General features: G+C 42.2%; 1 protein-coding gene across 5 annotated transcripts in view; it reads right to left on the minus strand.

Moving 5' to 3' along the window:
* Window positions 1-20,198, minus strand: part of LPP (LIM domain containing preferred translocation partner in lipoma) — a 504,345-nt gene that overhangs the window by 301,516 nt on the left and 182,631 nt on the right. Inside the window, exons 1-2 of one of the 5 annotated variants that reach the window (XM_077754393.1) lie at window positions 8,001-8,026; window positions 7,609-7,692 (exon numbers count right to left, since the gene is read on the minus strand). The exons of 3 other annotated variants lie outside the window; for them this stretch is intronic. The gene's annotated coding sequence lies outside the window, so the exon portion shown is untranslated. Of the gene's footprint in view, window positions 1-7,608; window positions 7,693-8,000; window positions 8,027-20,198 lie in introns of those variants that run through there. One more of the 5 variants, XM_077754395.1, reaches the window with a different exon arrangement.

Raw genomic sequence — 20,198 nt, forward strand, 5'->3', positions numbered from 1 at the left:
TTCTCAGATGTACAAATCTACTTAATCTTAGCAAGTTTAGTGCTTGCCAAAGTAAACAGAGCAGGAGTCCCCTGAGAGGGGATATGTACATATGTGTGTGCATGTGTGTGCAATACAGACTGCAGAGATCCTCCAAACTTAGGCTGATCTGCCCTTCCACACAGCCTCATGTCCACCTGCTCGCCTCCATGCCCTATAAATTCTCAGCAATGCCCCATTCTCATCGAAACTTGTACTTTCAAACTGCCACATCGTTACTCATACAGTTTCCTCTTCTGGATGTCTCCCTCCTCCAAACGTCTCTTCCACGTTCATTATATTGCACATAGCCAGTACTCCATAAATAGGTGTGGAATAAGAAAAGCCTCCTAACTTTATATGCAATAAGCAGTTCCTTGCAAAATGAAAAAAAAAAAAAAAAAAGATAGTATTCTGCTAAACTAGGAAGGAGACCAACATGCTAGAGAATTTACCAAACGCTGGAGTTGAAAGGAACCTTAGAGATGATCAAGTTTGGTCCTTTATAAGAGATGAACTGGATAGATGTTGGGAGATGTGAAGTGGTATCTCAAGGTCAAATATTTAACTAGTGCAAGAGGTGGCTTTGGAATCTGCTCTTCTGACTTGTCCAGTGCTGTTCCCTTACACTTTTGAATGGCATGGACACGTACTGACAAGCTCAGTGGATTAGTTAGTGTAGATGGCATTGCATTAAAAGGAAGGAAAAAACTCAAGGGCGCTTATAAAAACAAGGGCATTTTCTTTTACAGTGACTGCTTCCAGAGACCATGGCCAAGACAATGTCTATCCGGACACCAGGCAGACCTCTCCTGCCAATCACAATGAAGAAATGTGTGCTACTAAGCCCTGAAGAAGCCAATGGCAACAGCGAATTTCTATACAGAGTAAAATGTTCTTGGAGCTTAAGAAGGAATTTAAGGTTAGGAATATATCAGAAAGGGACAGAAAGGCAGATCTTGTAGGCTTAAGAAAATGCTCCCAAGTCTCATTTCATTCTTCTGCATGAAAAGACAGACTTGCTTAGGTACTAATGAGTACACAGCCTTCCTAAGTCAGGTTGGGAGTCCCAGTTACATTCACAACAAAGGTCAGGGCATTAGACAAGAAAGAGGATGCTGTCTGAAATCTAGGCTATGCTGCACTTGCTATAGGACTCTGGAGCAAATCATTTAGTCTCTCAGCCTGTTTCCTCATCTCTAAAACGTAGCCAAGAATCCCCATCTTCAGGAGTTATTGTGAGACTTCAATGCTAATGAAGAAACTTTGTAAATATTAAGATATTAAGTGAAAGTACTGAATTGCCATTATCAATAAGGAAGATCGGCCCTTCAAGGGCCTCTAGATCACCCAGGCTCAGAAATGTTACCTGGTTACTACTTCGGGGCTAAAAATGGAAATGTACAAACACTGAATCACATAAAAGGAAGAAAACAGAAATGGATGCGCTTGATGCTTGAGTATCCAATAAACCAAGGCAGAAATGAGTGACCTTGAATGATTGATGCAGTTCTGGAGAAACCTAAGAGATAGGACTATCATTTAAATATAGAGGAAGGTTTTAGGGCGCCTGGGTGGCTCAGTCCATTAAGCTTCTGACTCTTGGTTTCAGCTCAGGTCATGATCTCATGCTTCATGCGTTCAAACTCTATATGGGGCTCTGTGCTGACAGCCCTACATGGGGCCTGCTTGGGATTTTCACTCTGGTCATTTGGTCTCTCTCTCTCTCAAACTAAGTAAACTTAAAATATATACATACATGCAAACAAACATATATAAATAGAAGGAAATGACTTGGCTTGGGTCAACTAGTAGGTTATTTTGAGAGTTAGGCCTGGAATCCAGGTCCTCCAGATCCCACCCTCCATTCGTAGGAGACTATGAAAGCCCAAGAAACACACAAGGAAATGGACATAACAGTGCTGCAGAGATGGTGGCAGTGATTTGAGGCATCACTGAACTGGAAAGGATCCAGAGAGATGACTGCAGGCCATTTTCCTCTCCTTAACAATGCAGGGAAGACCCTCTAGGGGTGGCATAGCACAGAGAAATATCAGATGAAGAAAGACACCCCGGGCCACCCACAGGAAGGGAAGTAAACCCGTACCTAGTAGGGGCCAGTCCCCGAGTTGAATGCCATCTACGCATTCTCTCTCATAATTCTAGCCATGTTATAACATAAATATAACTATTCCTTCTCTCTTTTTTTAAGTTTATTTATTTACTTTGAGAGAGACAGAGACAGCACAAATGGGGCAGAGGCAGAGAGAGAGGAAGAGAGAGAATCACAAGTAGGCTCTGCGCTCCCAGCTGTAGAGCCAGATGCAGGGCATGAACTCAGGAAATGTGAGATCATGACCTGAGCTGAAACCAAGAGTTGGTCACTTAATCCAATAAGCTACCCAGCTGCCCCATAAGGATTCCTCTCTCACCAATGAGAAAAGTATGATCTGAGAGAAATGAAACATCCCTCCCACTTCCCCGGAGCTGCTGAGTGGCAGATGAAAAATCCAGGTCCCAGACAGCAGAGTGCGAACACGAGCCCGTTCTGCTTGGCCAGGTGAACACCCACACCAGCCCCAGCAGTGTGGTAGGTGGTAAAGGTCTCAGGTACTGGAAGTAGAAGGTCAGTAGAGCCGCTGTGTGGACAGCTGGCATTCAACGGGGAAAGCGGTTTGGGGAACAGTGTTGCATTCACATTTTCTGAAGTGAGTTTATGTGAGGTAAGTGGTTTTATTTTTTTTCTGATGAGAAATTGGGGGATTCTGGGTACCTTTTTCAAAGCACAAATATTTCTCTTTGGGGCACTGGCAAAAGAATAATAAAATATGCATAAATATAAATATAACTGGTGTGGGTGACGAGTCAGAGTGACTCGAACAAAGAGGCTAATAGCAGCTTTGTTTCCCAGGTCTGAGTGAAACAGTTGAATCTGTGAACAGAGACATTCAAGGATGAAAACAACACACTCTCATGGCTTTTCCCTACTAGGCACAGCTCCACACGTCGCGGCTCCAGGCTTCACAGAACTGAAGCTCTTATTATACCATCATCCTTAACTCATAAAAATCAAATTGTATTACTCCGTTATCATAATGTTCTAAGTCTCTCTCGCTTGGTGCATATTTCACATATCATTTTACACCCTAATGAGATCCTGAATAGGTTACATTACATATACATCTGATAGAATATTTAGGACTCAATTTTCACCATCATTGAACAGCTTTATGCAATTCATATATTCAAAAGTGTGTGAATAATCAGGTACTTGTGATCATGATGGCGGGCCAATTAAGAGCTGAAGGTTGGGCCATATGTCATCGGAAGGAATTACTCTTCAACCCCAGCTTAGGATTCCAGGCTGGATGGAAGTACTGGCAATTAACTACTTCAGCTCCCTCATGTGACATCAAGGGAGACTAAGGCCCAGACAGGGACAGGGACATGTTGAAGGACACACAGCTAGACTGAGGCAGCGCATGTACTAGAATCCAGATATTTTGTTTCCTAATCTCCATAATACCTTCTTTGTCTCCCATTTGAGACAAAGTGAAGATCTTTGTTTTATCAGTCACTCCTCTTTTTCCCCATGAATTCAGAACATAACAAAGGCACTGCTACTCTGAGAAAAGCAGAGTCATATACATATGTCTTCTCAGTAGACAGAAAGTTAATCAAAAGTAATCAGTGTGACCCATTGTACTTTATATCATTGCATTCATTTTTGACATTTGGAGAACCTATGGATTTATTTTGCTTTTATTTAGAATAGCAGGTGGGAGGTAAAAACGTCAAAGTAACTACAGCCTGGCAGCTCTGGTAACTCTATTCACTGGATTGTTTTAAAGACTGTTGAGGATTAATTTTTTGTTCCCCCAAGTATCTTCAATCGTTCAGCGAACATTCCCTGAGTGCCCAGCTCATACCAAGTCCTAATGTGTCAGATGTGATGGAAGATCCAGAGACGGTAGCACACACGAACCTACTCCCCACAATTAACAGGGTTCCTGTCTTCCCAGAGAAGGGGCGTGCACACTGCTGACCTTAACTGTAACAGGGTGCAGGATGTGACAAGTGCCAGAAGAAATGTGTACATCAAGTCCATTGGGGTGGGAGGCAAGTTTCAAGGATGACAGTAGCAGGTAGACAGTGATGATGAGGAATTCCAGGTAGCTGTAGACCAAGGGATAGAAATTACAGAGCCCATCGCAGACGTGTGCAATAGGAGAAATTATGAACTCGGTAAGTTGTCACACCATCAGATGTAAAGATAAGGTATGAAGATACAGGTTTTCATCTTGGCGTTTTCAGTATATAATAGTTTACCCCAAAGAAAGGAGTCAGTTTAACAGAAAGGCTGGTGTTTCTACAGAAGAACAAAAGAACTAAGAGGCAGACAAGAAACTTCCTGGCCAGAACCGGAGGTGATAATTTGTCTGAGGGTCCGGTGGGAGCAAGCACGCACCTGTACGCACACACTTGGCTTGCTTTCTGCTCAAGAATATTGATGGGGATGAAAGGGTGCACTTGCTGTGATGAGCACCGGGTGTTGTATGGATGTGTTGAATCACTAAATTGTAGACAAGAAATGAATAGTATGCTGGATGTCAACTAACTGGAATTTAAATAAGAACTTTACAAAAAAGGTATTGATAACATCCATTCCTTATTGGTTGGTGGGACCTTGCACAAATCAGTTCACTTTTCTGCACCTGTTTGATAATTTCTAACATGAAGTACTGACACTGGGCTCTCTCATTTCTTATGTCCTCTGTTCTTTTGCATAACTGCAGAATTATAAGCAGAAAAAAGAACACCAGAACATCATGAGCCCATTCTCCACACTTTACTAAATTATGGCACTCGCAACAATAGAATAAGGCTTCGACAATCGGAGGCTTTATTCAGTCCTTCTTGACTCTTACCCTTATTCAGGTAAACATGTTAGCCAATGTCCCATGAAAGGGGCACAGGCCACACGGTGTTCTTAGGAAGGACAGGTCAGTGGGAACTATGGGTATAAGCCTTTTCAGTAACAACTACCCCTCACAAAGCAAACTGAGGAGTTGAAGATACCACCTTTACCACCTAGACTACCGCTATGTGAAAGACCCAAGAAACACCTACTGCCATTTTGTGACATGAAGGCACAGCAATTGGAGCCAATATTTGCTCCTGGTATCTCTTTCTGTCAAGCCACACAGCTCTTAAAATATACGGCTCATTGCTGAACTTGTTGCTACTTCACTCTTCCTGCCCCAGTGCTGGTTTACATTTAAAAACATGCTTCCAGAATCCAACAAACACAGTTTTTGCTATATTTCAGATTTCTGAAGAGTTATTTTCACTCATATATTTCAAAGAAGAGAAAGGAAATAAATATCGGCCTCCTCCTCCTCCCTTTCTTTTCCAATTCATAAAGACACTTTTAAAATAAAGATACCATTATTTGAGCTTCTCGAACTATGAGAGGGAGAAATTCAAAATGAAGGGCTTATTTTAATTCTTGGGTTCTAGAAAGAGAAAGCATGTGTAGTTACCACAGACATACCCACCACAGAACAAGACCACCAATGCCACAATTCAATTGAACTGAGTAATACCGTGGGGCCCCTTACAGGGGTGAGAAAGTACAAGAGTTTACTTGTGCAATAACCTGTAGAGGGAGGGGATGATAGATTAAAAAGATACTGAAGAATTTTAAGAAATTAAAATTTCATTTGTAAGAAACTCCAGCAATTAAGATTCTACCCTAGCATTACTACATTGAACATTGGAATGACCTGTACGTGACACCCTGATCAGTCATCAGGACATTCAGAAACCATTTTAATCAAGCCTTAAGTTCCAGATCGGCCGAGCCCAGCATTAAGTTTTGAGGTATGGGCAGGATATGGCTTCTTGGGGAACTCAATTTAGAAGAGGGAACTAGTAGATTACAGTGTGGTCAACTCATGTAATGATGAGAAAATATCCCAAAGAAGCACAAAGAAAGAACATAAAAGAGGCCAACCACTCAGGTGCAACTCTAGAGATGTGATTTTTAGGATAAGATGAAAACATGAGGCAGGTCCATCTTCATTAAATTTTACAGATTGTTTTATTCTTAATCATTAGAGCTACAATTTCTTGGTCATTTACTATGTCACAGATAGTGTGGTAAGCATGTATCTTATCCAACCCTCCCTACGGCACTATGAAGTGGAGATCATTTTCTCTCTTAAAAAATAAGCACAGAGATGGGTCAAATAAGCTGCGTAAGCTTAGAAAGGGAGACTTCTGGAGCCAGGATTATAACAGTGGAGCCCTTGCATCTAACCATTACTTGGTGTGGGTTCCACCTAGACAAAGGAAAAGTACAAGTGTGAGCCAGAAGCTCATCATAGTGGGCAGACGTGTCTGTGTCAAGGCACAGCCCACAAAAGCTCTACCTAAATCCAGCGGTCCACTTTTCAGTCTTCTTAGCATCCCACCCCACAGAGAGCCTGCTCACTTATTCAGTCTTGAGCATTTTTTTTTCACTCTGTGTCTGGACAGCACTGTCCCTTGACTCTCCCCCTACCTCAACGTGCCTGTTCATGACCTCCTTTAATGGTTTCTCTGGGTCTCTCGGAGACACCAAAATACTGGCCCTGCCTTACTCCATCAACTTAGGTGATGCCACTCAGTATCAAGGCTTGAAATTCATATCCGCTGACTCCTACATCTATATTAAATCAAGACTTTACCCATGGGCCTCAGAGATAAATATGCAAATGTCTACTCAACCACTACTTGCACGTCTAAGAGCTCAAATGTACCACATCTGAAACCAAATTCCGGATCACCCCTGCTTCTCAACAAACAAACAAACAAACAAGCAAACAAATGAAATGGCTTCTCTTGCTGTCCTCCTGGCATCTCACTAATTGCCATGCCCATTCTTCTAGTAGCTCGGGCTAAAAACCCAGCATTTGTTCTTGCCTCTTCTTCTGCTCTTGTATTCCACATCTAACCTGTCCACAAAGCTTGTTGAATGCTACCATCCAAATATATCCAGAATCCCACTAGCGTTTAGGACCAACTGTCATTTCTAGTATAGATTATCTCTGCAGCCGACATTCTACTCTCACAAGGCTGATCACATGACTCCAAGTGTTCCCCTCTCACTCGGACTAAGAGTCAACATGCTCACGGCAGCCTCCAAGCTCCTACTGTGTGATGATCATTGGCCCAACACATCCCTGACCCCTTATTTTCTCACTCCTCTTAAGGCCGATCAGCTCCAGCTATCACTGGGCACTTTACCCTTTCAGAAACAGGCTAGCTTCCAGCCATGCACCTCTCCCCTGGGCTTCCCTACTTGTGCTCTCCTCATTCAGGAACATTCTCCCCTCACTCCCCAATATCTGCATGGCCCACTCCCTTGCCTCCTTAAGATTTTGGCTCCGATATCACCCCCTCATCAGACCTTCTCTTCTCTACCTACCTTCTGTAACATAGCAACTGTTACTGCACTCTTACCAAAGTACTTCCTATGTGCCTGTTCATGACATCCTTTAATGTGTCTTACTTTTCCTCTACAGCACTTAACTCCATCAGACTTACGGTTGACTTGTTTTCTCTCCCCAGAGGAATATGAACTGTTCGAGGAAATGCATTTACTTTTATCCAAAGCTGCAACTTCACCTTCTAGAAGAAAGGCTGCCATTCAATAGGTGTTCACAAAATATTTGTCATAATACAATAATCCCCACCCCCTTATCCATGAGGGATACATTCCAGGACACCCAGTGGATGCCTGAAACCAAGGATAATACGGAACAGAATACACACATACCATGTTTTATTTCTATATATACATGTCGGTGACAAAGTTTAACTTAAAAATTAGGCACTGGAAGAGATTAGCAACAATAACAATAAAATAGAACAATTATAACCATATACTATAACAAAAGTTACATGAATGTGGTCTCTCTCTTGCTCTCCCAAAATACCTTATTGGACTGTACTCATCCTTCTTGTGATGATGTGAGATGATAAAATGTCTATGTGATGACATGAAGTGAGGGGAATGATGTAGGCATTGTGATGTAGTGTTGTGTCATTACTAACCTGACAACAGAGCCAGAGGAGGATCCTCTACTTCTGGGCCAAGACTGACCACAGTTAACTGAAATCACAGCGAGCATAAACATGGATTGGGGGGGGAGGGGGGTTGCTGTAATGAATAAATGGCTCCTCTAATCAGTCTTATTAGAGCTCCAGAAGTAAGACTCAACTTGAAGAATCCATGAGAACAGTGTAAAATGTAAAGCCACAGTGTACGTACTTCTAAAAATGGCTTTTTGATTTAGAATCGAAGTGAAATATTATGCATCACCACAGATTTGGACTGTGAGTCACAGGCTGTCAAACGTGAGAGGCAGCTGGACTGGACTGGTATGTAGCTGGGGGTCAGGTGATGCTGGCTCTGGTCTTGGCAGTGCCACTGACCTGCTACACAACCTCAGACACGCAGCCTCCTCCCCGTCGATACTCCTCGTCCCCCGAACAAAGAACCGATTCACCGTTAATCTCTAACATTCATTGGTACGAATTCAACTACCACCATTCAAAAGATACTCTTTCTGAGTTTACACAGAGGAGATCAATTCATTGCTGTCAACTCTTACAAGTTAGGAAAGAAGTCACACTTGAAATCATGTGCCTTTTCTGTAAAATTATGCCACATCATTAACATCTAAAGTGGGAGACGGAAGATTCTTCCTCTCTATGCACCCCAGTGGGTGGTAGATATCATCCACTACAACACAGAAGTAACAACTATTCAGGATGCTAAACTCTTCCAAAAACACATGTGCCTGTATACACACACACACACACACACACAATTCACATGCACACTAACACAGAATTAACACCGAGAAAACAATTTGCAGTTTTCCTTCAACTGGACTCATTTGCCATCTTGAAAGGCAGTCTCACATGTGCACGAAATGTGTTTTCTTCTAAGTAGTAGAGACGACCTTTAAAAATGCACCCCCTCTTTCTTCCCCAGCCTGCAATCCCATGAAGATCAAAGCCAGTTTGCTAATCTGCATTAACATTTCTGTGATCAGATATAACGTGAGCACCTCGATTTCTATCTGTGTCAAGATATCTTCACACAAGTGACTCATCTGGTAAAAGCTTGGGCACTGAACACTGCTCTGACAACCATCTCCTTTGAGGTTGACTCCACGTTGGTGGAGTTACAAGCCAACGTCCTGTTTAGCTGCTTTGCTCTGCAACACAACACTGTAATTAGAACTGACTAAACAATAAATCTCAATTTCCCTGTTCCATCAGGAGAATCTTTCAATTTACCTTCCTCTATTCACCAGCTCCTCCTCTGCATTACGAATCATTCCTGAACAAGCACACAAGTCAACGACCCACTCTTACATTGAACATGCAGAGAACCAGTGCCAATGCTGTCATTAGACATCCTAGATCTGATCCTTGGGGACCTCAGAGGAAACTGGGTGTTATGCCTGAGTTAAATACACGAAGAGGCTCTCCCCCTCCTCACTCAGGCTTCGTCGGCTCCAGAAAGTACAAACTCAATGTGCTGCTTTTCCAAGGAACAGACATCCCTTTGTCCTCCTAAATACCTCTTGCTGTGACCAAGTTCCAGTTTCTGGAACCTGAAACACCTTTGCCCAACAAAAACCTTCCTGAACTTTTTACCCAACAACTCACAGACCACGAATGGCATTCCCACATGCTCCAAGACAATCAAGCTAGGGAAGCGATGTAGAAAAAGAACATGGTAAAAAGGGAGGAGAATATTAATGGCATGCAGATGGCACTGAATTGTGTTCCAGTATATGGAGTCAAAAAATAGATTTAATTTCTTCGTAGAAATAAATACAAAGGGTTATTGGGTACCACAGAGCTACCCACTTCGACAGTTAATTACAGACTAAAGACCCCTGTGCTAAAAAGAACTGACTAGTTCCCTATTGGCATTAGAATAACCTCAGAACTCTACATGGAACGCAAAACACAATTCATGATCTGGCGACTACCTCCCTTTTTCTCATGGACAGCCCCACTGTCTATGCATTAACCATGTGTGATTATTGACATTCCCATAAACAGACTGCGGTAGGTGAGATAACACTTCACCCGTAGATAGCTGCACTTGAATTCCCAGAAGCTGTGCACGTGTTGTTTTACTTGGCAAAGGGAACTTTACAGATGTGATTAGATCTCGAAATGGCAGGGTTCTCCTAGATTATCTAGACAGGCCGAATCAGATCACATGATTTCTAAAAAGCAGAGAATCTTTCCCAGCTGTGGTCAGAGGGAGACATAGCCTCAGAAGAAAGGTCAGGATGATACAAGGTTTGCCGGCTTTGAAAGGCCGGGGAATTTCCTTTGGAGAGGAATAGGCCTCAAGCCAGGGGACCTGGGAGTCCTCTGGAAGCTGGAAACCCCGCCCCCCCTTGAAGTGTCTCCTAGCACCTCCAGAAACGAAAAGAGCTCTGCTAACACCTTTATCATGGGCGAAGAGCCATGATGTACTAGACTTCTAAACGACAGAACTTTAAGATGATAAAGAAATGGGTCCTTTTAAGTCACCAAGTTTATGAGACTGTCACAGGGAGATTAGAAAACTGATACTTAGGTCAAGTTCACCCCCACTTTCCAGCCTTTGCCCATGAGTGCCATGAGCCGATGATGGCCCTTACAGCATCCCCTGCTTCCTTCCCCTTCAGTGTTCCAGATCATATTTAAAATCTTTTTTAATGTTTTATTTATTTCTAGGAGAGAGAGAGAGACAGCGTGAGCAGGGGAGGGTCAGAGAGAGAGGGAGACACAGACTGAAACAGGCTCCAGGCTCCGAGCTGGCAGTCAGCACAGAGCCCGACGCGGGGCTCGAACCCACGAACCGCGAGATCATGACCTAAGCGAAAGTCGGACGCTTAACCGACTAAGCCACCCAGGCGCCCCGTTCCAGATCATATTTAAATCAGCAGCACATGACTATTTTCTCAGTCCTAGTTCCCACTGGGTATTCACTACAGTGCTACCCATTTACTACGCAAACCACTGCAGTTATATGTACCGAATAAGGAGTTTTCAGTGGGAGGTTTAAGATATAATTATTCAAGGATTTATGAAACATCAGAGATCAGAGTCACAACTTGGAGGTTAGAAAGCTAAAAACCCGGGGCGCCTGGGTGGCTCAGTCGATTAAGCGTCCGACTTCAGCTCAGGTCATGATCTCACGGTTCGTGGGTTCGAGCCCCGCATCGGGCTCTGTGCTGACAGCCTGGCACTTGCTTAGGATTCTCTCTCCCTCTCTCTCTGCCCCTGCCCTGCTCAGGCACGAATGTGTATGCATACTCTCTCTCTTTCAAAATAAATAAAATTTAAAAAAAGAAACAGAAAAAGGTAAAACCTTATTTGACATTTGGCAGATGGGGAAATTGAAACTGAGAAACACGAAGGCCCCAGGAACACCATGCAATTTTCTGTCAGTTAATCCAGTTAATATTCAAACCGCATAGTTCTAATCTGAACTCTTAACATTCTTCCCTTCTCATACCATTCCCCCAAGACAATGCTAAATTGCACAGGGCTTCCTGAAATTGCTTATATCTCTGCTCTTAGAGCATCACTCTCCCAATGCCCGTACTTGACCACTAAATAAAGGCCAGGCACAGGCATGACTTTTTTTCAGTGGAGAATAATCTTATCTCTTTGGCAAAAAGTGACTTCAACAGCCACTACCATCCCTCCTACCCCCAACACACACAAGATGTGTATTTTACATTTTCCTCCTTGGATGGTCCTCTATCTTCTCTATCCATGTAGATGTTAGGATTTCCCTACGAAAGTTAAGTTCCTAAAGGGAAGGTTTATTTTTATAGCCTGCTAACTCACACAGTATCTGTTCCATATAGACCTATTAGTCTGATGAGGGGCCAAAATATTTTAAAATATTTGGAAATATTAGATGCTTTACAAGCAACTGGATTATTATTAAATTTAATGATAGAATATGAACTCCCCACAAGATTTCATAGTTTGGGCACTACTTCTCTATGTAGAAATATATGCAATTGTTACTGAAAACCTCTTATGACCCAGTTTCTTTCTCCAGATCCAGCAAGCTCCCTGAGGCTCATAAAGAGATACTTTGTCAAAAGATACATGGGCACCAACTAATGTTTAACAAACTGCTTTCAACGATGTCTCATTTAACATACAACCTCATGAATTAGGCAGCACAGCTACCATTGCCTCTATTCTAGAAAAGGGGATACTCATTCAGACGACTTTTCTCGCCACAATCTAATGTGTCTTACGGCTCCTAACCAACAATCTTACCAGTCAACTTGCCAGTGATTCGAAGCCTGTAAGTGCAATGGGCCAGCAAATTTGTGCTCTTCAAAGATTCCAACTGCCAAAAATAAATGAGAGCTTAGGACATGGCCACCATGGTTAATACCAAAAGACTTGTTTGACTTGTTTTGTTTGTTTTATTTTTCAAAAGCTGTGGCTCCTCTGGCTCCTGCTTTATATGATTTCTTTTTATGCTCCATGTTGAATTATACTTTTAAATTTGTGGACAAATCACTGTAACACAGGAGTCTTGTTCAATTTAACAAGCTATGAAGAGTGGCAAATGGGGGCAGGAGGGTTCTGTTAAGATTCCAATAAAATAAGACTGCCTTTGAAGTTATCTTGGTCACACTGACACCAAAGAACATTCTTTTTCTCTTACCATAAAAGTACCTTGTCAAAATACTATATAATCCGAGAACTACACAAAGTTCAGGAAAGCCTCGTGACCAGCGTACACACTGCTGGTGTGAATACAGAGACAGAGATCAGAAACACTACCTTTCATAACAGTAGACATTAACATTTAGTACCAATATTTGAATGCACAGCAATCTTGAGCCTTCACGTGTCCATCAACTTCCAAGGCAGGAATGATGAACTCATGAAGGAAAAGAACTGGACTGTTAATTATAAGCCCTATTTTCTAATGTCCCTATTTTCTAAATATTAACTCTACAACTTTAACTCAGCTGTATGTCTCAGCGTTCTCATTTCTACTAAGGACAATACCTTTGGGTCAGTGCTTTGGAGAAGATATTGCTGGGTAGCCCTAAAGTACTGGCTCCTGCAGTGAGTGGAAGTACACACACCAACTCAGAGCTGTGTCTTGGCTCAAATACCCCTGCAGTGAGGTCATAGCAAAGCCAGTCCAAGTGTTTGCTAGAATAAACAAGAAACTACAGATGCGATCTGAGATGGCTTCCCTCCGTGGGCAAACAACTGGGTGAATGTGTCAAAAGGAGAAGATGGTGTAAGAGGTAAAGAACGGGAGTAGCCAGACCTCAAATGCAGATAATTTTACATGTTTTCTACCCAACTTCTTTTGGCATCCATCTCAACTTTAGTACATTTCTATGAGGTTATAAATTGCACTGTTTCCCCCATCCATGTACCTGCCCCACTTCATCAGGAAGAGACAGAGCAAGGGATAAAGGACCTACATATACATTCCGATTCCTAGTCTGGATTATTTCTACCATAATATGTTTCCTCCTTGTCTAGAGAAGTTACTTGACATAAACTGCAATGTGCAAAAAACTGATTTTGCTGTGAAGAAATTATTTCTTTCAGGGAGCTAACTCTTTTCTAGGTACTATTTCGGGGTACCGCTGCATAGTAGGCAGGAGCGTGGGCAATGAAACCAGACAGCCACAGTTGTAATCATCACTTAGTTATGAGATACATGGCTTTGGGAAATTTACGTACCCTCCCCAAGCCTCAGTTTCCTCATCTGTTCAATTGGGATATACTAGTATCACTTCCCAAGATTAGACATTAAATAAGATAATGTATGCAAAGCATTTAGCACAGATCCTGACAAATCATAAGAACTTAGGCAATACTAACCATGACTATTACATAGTCACAGGTGTGCACACACATGTATGTGTAAGCATGTACATGACATATACATGTATATGTGTACCTGTGTCCATAACTGTATGCATGTGTGCATACATGCATGTGTGCACATGTCTGAGTCACCCATACTGCTATATAAGCGAGTGTGTGTCTGCGTGTGTGCATACAAGGTATTGGAGCGAACTAGGAAAGGAGGAGAAGGGAAAAATAGAGAAAACAGGGTCAGGGAGATGGGAAGACACTAGACTGAAATTAAAAATAAAGGCCTTGATGGATAGTAACTTTAAAAACCCATATCCTGACAAGCAGAAGGGCAATTAGATATCTCCTACCACAACAGTGACACATCCCCAGATTAAATTTCTAAATCCATTCTCCCATTCTAAGGCCTTGTCTTCCCAGAAATTGCAAAACAGGGAACAAGAATAGATGTGTGAGCCTGAGCATGTTTGTTTCTTACCCGCTTGGAGAAAGGGTGTGAGGCGGTCATGAGAGCATAAACTTAATTTTTATTGGAAAAAAATAAAAACAAAACTTATTTCCCAGGAAGAGATGGGTAGTAGTGGAGGCCTCTGAGCTACTCAGTCTCAGGTAAGCCACATCTATATGTATTAGGTTTGTCAGTCTTTTCTACATCTCGGATGCTGCACTCTGGAGATAATGAGATAAAACACAATACGACAGCTTTCAGTGGTAAACCCAGAGCATTACTATAAAGCAGAATGTTCTGGCAGTCAGGCTTGGAGCTACTGAAAATACATAAACTATATAGGATCAGGTTTTTTTTTTTTTTTAAATCATGTTTGCAGGTTTTCAGAGCTATCAGACAAGCCAACGTCCTCTAATCCCTTTCAATGGCATCCATGGCACCAAAAAAAAAAAAGAATTTGAAGAGGTAGAAGTAACACACTGAAGCTCTATCAATTTATATTACTCTTGGATTTAAATTAATAATGTGGAGCTTTAATTTTCAGGGGGAGCTCATATATTCTAGAATTCTGGTACTGTAATCATATCTTAATATGATCCAGCCCCTCAATGTAATCAATAGTGAGTACAACTAAATAAAACAATGAAATAGAGATTTCTCTTAAGCAGTCCGCTGGCATCCAGCTAACATGGGCCACTGCTTTGTGTTGGAACAGCTCATTATTATTTTCATAAATTCAAGGCCTCTAAACACATCAAACATGTATATTCCAGGAATGACAGTGGCCCCCGCTGTTATCAAAATATCATGTCCATGGGTTTCTTCTCCTGCCAGTACTGCAGGAGTCTTGGTTTCTTATCAACTAGGTCTAATCTTTACCGTCAAGCAAATTAATGATGATGTAGGTGAGCCCAGAACCGAAGCCAAACTAGTACTGGGGCACCTTGGGACCACCCAGCCCCTGTACTCACTGCCTCCCAGTGTGTACATTCTGTGAGAGGGGTGCACAGTAGCAATGTGAGTGGGAGAGCCAGTCCCTCATTTCTCATGCCTTCCTCTGTAAGACCCGGGGGCTTGACACACAAGACCTCCAAGGCCCCTTCCCATGTTGGAGAGTGGGGCAAGGGCCAGTTGAAACATGAAGCATTTTACAAACAGCTCTGTCATCAACCTCAGCTGTGACTCTCCTGTGGTTTCTACCCTGCCCCTCCTCCCACTTTTTAGATCTGAATCAAAACTATCCTGATTGTTCTAGGACAAGAGACATAGTGGCCAGCAATGTTTATACCCACAGCCCCCCTCCTATTCTGTCTTTCCCCTCCCTCTTCTTCACCCAAGCGTATCCTTATTATTCCCATATTTAAGGCAGCAAAGTAAGGCAGGAAGTATTTAAACACAATGAAACAAATCATGGATAAAAAATGAGTAAGCACTTGAATTCCCGCATGATGATAATTCATCCAACTCATCAGGTCAGGTTCCCTCTATTCATGAAATATGACACTTTCAGAACATCTACCAGAGCAGGTCATGAAAGGCAGTGTGAACCAGTAGCGCCGATCCCCCGACTGGGCTCTAAGGTGGAACAAGCTATGTGTCTTCTTCAGGCTTGAAGGTTGAAAACCTCATGGAATATTTTCTATTAGAACCTGAGGGACCTGGAGTCCACATCCTCAGCACTGTGAATTGAAATGCTGGCACAAAAGCAGGGAAGTAGATTACCAGGTAAAAATCATGCAACATGTCAGGGGCAAGACTTCGATGAGATTTTACTTCCTCTGTCTCCTGTGCCATGGTGCCTCCATCCTTCCAGCTCTTTCATTCTCTCCTTTATTCTCTCATGGGCTTGGCTTTGATCCACAGGAACTCATGACTGGATCAGTGGGAGAATGGTGAGGCTGACCCCATTCACCCTTCCAACATGAATCCCATTCTAGGCAACAAAATGGTCATTAGGTCTTTCCTGAAAGCTCCAAGGTATGACATGAAAGGTTCCCACAGTGGACATGGACAGGTACTGGTTTTCACACTAGGGATAGAGCTGTCTCACTGTGGCCTCCAGAGAGGGCAGAATGGTATTCAGCAATGCTCCAGAGCCCCCAAGTTCATATTCCCATAGAAAGCTATCCCACCCATTAGCCATTTTATGCACCTAGTTTCCAGTTCAGAGTTCATTTGAACAGAGTTCCCAGCTAATGGAAGACCACTTATGTACTAGACACAGAGGAAACAAATTTAACCACTGGATTCTCTCGGCTGTGTGTGCGTGTGTTTTGGTGAAATTAAATCATCACATTTCTGGGCCTCAGTTTTGTCATGTATCAGTTGATTTAACAACTAATTCACAAGTGCTAAGTCAAACAAGAGACAATGTGAATGTGCTTTGTGCAGTGAAGCACTTCCAAATCATGAGTGCTACAGCATGATAGTGCTATAGGCCTAGCAGCATATGAAGAAGGGATGCTGGAGGAAAGAAGCCTGGTGCTAAAGGACCTACTGACTTAGGACTGCTTTGATTTTACTCTGATGGGACATAAGACTTTCTAGCCCCCAGCTTGACAGTTTTCAGATGTGTTACCGGCATTGAGGAGTTTGCACTAAGGACAGATAGGTAGAGGGAATCACAGAGAAATATTATGTATGTTTGTTGAGTGTAGCCTGAGATTCCTGGTACTGAGTCATTACTGTATATACAAGGCAGACAGGAAGACAGAAGTAGGCAATGTATTTGCAGAAACCTATCTACCTGCCTTTGCCAGACCTGTGTCATGACGCTTGCCCTACATACCCTGAGCTCCAAACAGGCCGAACTATTTCCAATTCCTTAATATATCGACTTAAATGCCACTTCTAAAAAGCCTCCTCTGACCTCTCCAGAAGGGAACTTGAGCACCTTCCTCTGTGAATTCAGAAACTTATTCATTCATTCATTCATTATTGTATTTATTATATATCCTGTCATCTGTTGCCTACATTAAAAGTCCCTTGCGGGTGGACAAAGGTAGAAACTGTGCTCCCTTGATTTTAATCTGCAGTGCCCTGCATTCAGTAGGGGCTTAACAATTGCTGGTTACATGGAAGTACAGGATTCAATGAATAAATAAATTTTTTAAACAGACACTCACTAACACAAAACCTAACTGTGAGTTTTTCAATTTGTGAGTTGGACTCTTGTAAAACAAGCAAACAAACAAGCAAACAAACAAACAATATAGAAACAAGGAGCTGTTAATTTATTAGACAGATCATCCAGTAAGATACCAGAGCGGAACTTCTGTGGGACAAGGATAGACACCGCTCAACTCCTTCAGCTTTCAAATATTGGCCCAGTTCCCATTTTCTTTTTTTTGATCTACCTCTTCTTACTTAGCTGTTCTCCCTGGATTTCCTTAGACTCCATTAAGTCTTTTTATTTTATTTTATTTTTTTAATGTTTTTATTTATTCCTGAGAGAGGGAGGCAGCATGAACAGGAGAGGGTGAGAGAGAGGGGGAGACACAGAATCGGAAGCAGGCTCCAGGCTCTGAGCTGTCAGCACAGAGCCCGATGCGGGGCTCAAACCCACGAACTGTGAGATCATGACCTGAGCCGAACTTGGAAGCTTAACAGACTGAGCCACCCAGGCGCCCCATCATTAAGTCTTTTTAAATTAAAGGCACAATCACAGCCACTGTAAACTCTGTACAGAACCAGTGACATGTGGTTTCCTTTCTTGGGGACTCCTAGAACTAATCCCTGGAGTGCTAAGGACAGGCTCAGGTCCATCCTTTCCAAAGGTATTACTACTTTTACATGTGACTCCTTCCTAAGCAGTCTGCATCTCTGTCCACTCATTGTTGCTCAAATAGACAGATGGAGATGGCATTGCAGAAGGTAAAGTGGGTAAGAGTATGGTAGGGACATGATATGAAATATTCATACAGATAAAACCATAGAAGCAGAGGGGTTAAATGCAGGGGCTCCAGGATTAGATCAACTGTATTCAAATCTGAACTCTGCAGTTTAACAGCTGGTTTGACCTTAGGCAACTGTTGTAACATATTCATTCTTTGGTTTCCTCCTCTGTGAAAATGGGAATAATGACTTACCCATAGGGTTGCTGTGTGAATTAAGTGAACTCTGAGAGACTTACAGAACTTAAAACATGTCTAGCATTTAGTAAGTACTTAATAATAGAAACCAATATAACATAAACCATTCTGATATGATATGATATGATATATGATATGATAAACTATGACATGATAGAATATAATATAATGCAATGGCAGAATGTATTTAAAGATGGCCACAACAGTATCTCTTGCACACATGTTCTTATAGAACCTGGTCACAACCCCATAAAAGCTGGAGTCTGTGTCCTCTGTCCTTTAACTTACTCAAGTCTTCGTGACTGCCTCAAACAACACTGTACACTGGAGAGGGCACTATATGTGACTTCTAAATCTTGGTCATAAAAAATGCATGCATGTCTACCACCCCTTGGAGGACATCTGCTCTTGTGACTTGGCCATCATGTTATGAGGAAGCCCCACTGGCCTGTGGAAAGATACACATGGAGGGGAACCGTGGTCCCAGATGCACAGCTCCAGCTGACCTTCCAGTAACAACCACTGGTCATTACTCATCTAATCTAAAAGTGAATTTTCCACCCCCAGGTCAAGTGGTCTGAGCTGGTCTCCCAGAGCAGAGATAAGCCATCCTCATGGAGCACTATCAAAGTTGGAGATTCATGAGTAAAATAAACAACACTATGTTTTGGGGTAGTTCATCACATACCAATAGATGACTTACACAGATATAGAAAAAGATAAAATTATCTGTATTTCAATGGATGGATACACATGTTTTGTGGCAGAAGGAAGTGCTTGCTTGCCTCAAACTACACATCATCAATTTCAGCAAAATAGATTCTTTTTTTCTAAAGGCTGGTAAAGAAGTATATAGAGCTTATGAAGAATTTTATATAGTTTTTAAAGGATTTTCACAAACAAGAGCTAATGTGTTCATGAGGCATAAATAAATATACATGACAAATGACAGCTTCATGGAGACTGTGTAACATAACTCAAGGAAGTAACTTGATTAAGGTCACAGAGCTACTCACAAGCAAATCAAATGTTACAACAACAAATCGCTTTACTCTCAGTTCAGAGATATTTCCATTATAACAAGCTGACAATCTGAAGAAAGGGGTTTGAGGACTTTAGTCCAATTCTTGGCTCAGTTACCATCACTGTGACCCTCTATAAACTTTGGACTTTTTGAGAAAATGAGATGAGTTAGATCCAAAGATCTCCAAACCCAATCCAGCTCTAATGTTCTCACAGTGTAACATTCTTCCTACATCTGTTGGAGACTTTCATAACCTCTTATTTTTTCTTGATTGAATTCTTCTCCTGATATCTCACCTGCTCTCTCCACCCCTTACCTTCACACATCCACCAGATTCCACAAGCAAATTGATATTTGTGCTACATTCCTGCAGACGATACATCTAAGTTTACCCTGTTCTGCAGTAGGCAGGTTTCCAAAACGGCCACCGATGATCCCCACTCCTTTGTATTTACAGTCTTGCATAATTCCTTCACGCTGGGTGAGGTCTGATCTTAATCACTTACTTCTAACAAAAAATGCAGTAAATGTGATGCGATGTCACTTCTAGGATTAGGTCACAAGTGATTATGACTTACATCTCATGAGCATACTCTATCTATTGCCTTCCCAGCTACCATATTGAAGAGGTCCACACAGTGAGGAGCTTAGCATAGTCCACAGTCAA

The sequence above is a fragment of the Crocuta crocuta genome, unplaced genomic scaffold (genome assembly GCF_008692635.1).
Source record: "Crocuta crocuta isolate KB4526 unplaced genomic scaffold, BGI_CrCroc_1.0 scaffold70, whole genome shotgun sequence".
Lineage (NCBI taxonomy): Eukaryota > Metazoa > Chordata > Mammalia > Carnivora > Hyaenidae > Crocuta > Crocuta crocuta.